The sequence below is a fragment of the Chiloscyllium plagiosum genome, unplaced genomic scaffold (genome assembly GCF_037043375.1).
Source record: "Chiloscyllium plagiosum isolate Xiang-an unplaced genomic scaffold, Cpla_swu_hap1 HiC_scaffold_16, whole genome shotgun sequence".
Lineage (NCBI taxonomy): Eukaryota > Metazoa > Chordata > Chondrichthyes > Orectolobiformes > Hemiscylliidae > Chiloscyllium > Chiloscyllium plagiosum.
In genome coordinates this window covers 48046405-48049372 of record NW_028270154.1, presented here as the reverse complement: position 1 = coordinate 48049372, position 2968 = coordinate 48046405, and the positions used below count along the sequence as shown (strand labels likewise).

General features: G+C 38.5%; 1 non-coding gene across 1 annotated transcript; it reads left to right on the top strand.

Moving 5' to 3' along the window:
- The first annotated feature begins 2592 nt into the window (after window positions 1–2592).
- Window positions 2593–2756, top strand: LOC122556999 (U1 spliceosomal RNA). Its single transcript, XR_006313727.2, has one exon. It is a non-coding gene; the product is annotated as a U1 spliceosomal RNA (small nuclear RNA).
- Window positions 2757–2968: the final 212 nt, after the last annotated feature.

Below are 2968 nucleotides of genomic sequence, written 5' to 3'. Positions count from 1 at the left end.
CATAGAAAATGTTGACTATGCGAAGGAAATATCCCCCCCCCACCTACCTTTGACTTTCAGACATGGCCATTTGTTCAAAACAGATGCAATATGTTTACCATGTTAGCTGCTGGCACATGCTGCAGGCATGACATTGATACAGTTAGATGTTACTAAGCAACATGTCTATCCCTTAACTGGTCTGTGCTCTGAACCATGACAAGCTTTCTGCTTCACCATCTGCATTAAGTAACAATGCAGGCCAGAGAGGCAGGCAGCCTCCAAGTAAGCACAAACTGATAAACTGATAGGAAAAGAAAGCTGAGAGACATAAGATGCATCTCATGTAGATGCATATATGTCCTTGCAACTGAAGAAATCTGGCATAAGCATGCAAGTCATAAGTATGAAAGTAGGAGATAGACTCTGTAGAAGATGCAGAGAATTGATGGTGAGCTAGATGGAAAGATCTGGAGAAACAAATGCTGAACTGTTGCTGCTAGATAACTACTCTGACCTATGTGTCAAGAATCGATACCAGCTGATTTCTCCTGAGGGTTTAGGAGAATTGCATAGATTGAGGTGAAATTAGCTAATAATGAGATGTAAATTAATCAAACTAAAGTAATGGCCACATAACATAAAGATTCACAACTCACCGTTTAAAGCCAAAGGAGCAAATCAAAATTATTTTTCTTGAAGTCAGTAATTTGATCTCTCCATTCTTACCATATTGCCCAACGCTGTTGCTAGAGTCCACACAGCTCTAGATCAGGGAAATTCTGTTCACTATGTTTTTATGAAGTTGATTGAGGATGATATTCACCAGGGCACTCCAGCTAACTCCCCTGTTTTCCTTTGCCAGTATAAAATTTATTGCATCAATCTGAGGGGGCAGACAGAGCCTCAATTTATTATCAAACCCACAAGAGAGCATGTCTAACAGTGCAACAGGCTCTCAATGCTGCACTTGAAGGTCAGCTTTGAATTTTGTGCTCAAGTCTTACAGCAGAATTTGAATCCACAATTTTATGACTCAGAGGTAAGAGAGCTACAAACTGATCTAGAAATATGCTGCTGAAATATGTCATATATCATGAGAAAAATCCATGAAAATATTATGCTGTTTCATTCACATTATTGCAGTTGTGCTATTTCTGTAATGCTACTACTGTCACACTTGAATTTTTCTATTTCTTTCAATGGATTAGTGATTCTCTAACCGTAATGACACTGTACCTCCATCTTGGATTAGCAGGCCTTTGTTTTTGTCTAGTTAAGACAAGGTCTAAATTGGTTGAAGGAATTAATACATGCAGATCTTTTTTAAAAAGCTTTACCGTTTAGTTTTGCACAAAGAAATAAATTCAACACTCCCTGAAAGTGAATCAAGGAACCATAATAAGAAATTGGAATAAGGAGTTCAACCTCTTGATCTTGTTTTGCCAATTATTATGATCATAGGATTCAAAATTCCTTGCATCCACTTTCCTGCCTTTTCCCCATAACCCTTGATTCCCCGAATGATCAAGAATCTCTCTCACTCAACCTTATATAAACACAAGCACTCTGCCTCCACAACTCTCTGGAGCAAGAGGTTCCAAAGACTTACAATCCTCTGATAGAATAAATTTCTCTTCATTTCAGAATTAAATTGGCACCACTTTATTCTGAGATCATGCCCTCTGATCCTAGATTCTCCTATGAAGGAAAACATTGTCTCAAGCATTTATTCTGCCAGAACCCCATATGTTTCAATGAGATCACATCACTAAATTTCAATGAGTAGATTCCAAACCTTTTAAACCTTTAGTCATAAGACAATCCGTCCATTCCGAGGATTATCTGAGTGCACCTTCTCTGAACTACCTCCAACAAAATGATATCTTTCCTTGAATAAGGGGACTAATAGTGCTAATAGTATTCCAGACATAGTCTCACCAGCACCTTATACAGTTGCAGGAAGACTTTCCTGCAATATATACTCCAATCCCTTTGAAATAAGACCCAAAATTCCATTAGCCTTCCTAACTACTGCTGCACCTATATGCTAGCATTCTGTATTTCATACACAAATGCCCTGAATACCTTAGTGGTGCAGCTTTCGGCAGTTTTTTCTCCATTTAAACAATATCATCCATGATTAAAGATCTAAATTCAGCTGGCACAACAAATAAGTGCTGATTGATTATGAGAATTGTTATTGCATTTAGCCAGCACTAACTGTATTGTTGACTGGTACATTGTTCAGCAAGGAACTCAAAATTTTATAGCATGCCAACTTGCACTGCTGAAAGTTAGCCTGCAATTCATTTTGGTGAGGAGTATTATAGCTGGTGCAGGTTAGAAGAAGTGCATGTTTTTTTTAGGAAGTTACATGATAGAGTAATTGATGTAGTTAACTTTTATTAAACTGAGAGATTTGATGATTATTCTTCCATACGTGTGGACAACAAATTGAGAGATGCTACAAATATCCTCATCGTGAAACTAGCCAGATGCATAACTATTTAATGAAGTAGTCAGCCACTCAGCTGTCCTCACACAACACTGAGATTGTAGTTATAATTGTGATTGCAGCTGAAACTATCCTTGTTGAATTATTGATACGTCCCATTTAACTGGCAGGGGAGAGATCATGAGCTCAAAGGCCATTCTCCCAGGACGAGGCAATCCCATTGCACTTCAGGTGTGCTGACGCCTGCGATGTCCCGAAATGTGGGATAGTCGACTACAGAATTTGTGGTAGTGAAGGATTGTGTTCGCACTCTCCCCTGAAGAGAAATCCTCCCACATTGGCCCTCACTAAGGTTTAAGGTGAAGAATTGTTTCCTGAATGTCCTCTAATTGACAGCCTTAATCTTTCTCCTCCAGTTTATCTTTCTTTTAGCTTGCTCTGTCACACAAGGTTCATTCTTCTAGTCATATTGTTTTCCAAATGGAATGTGTTGAAGTTGCCCACTATTAAACAGAATTGTTAGTTGAGACA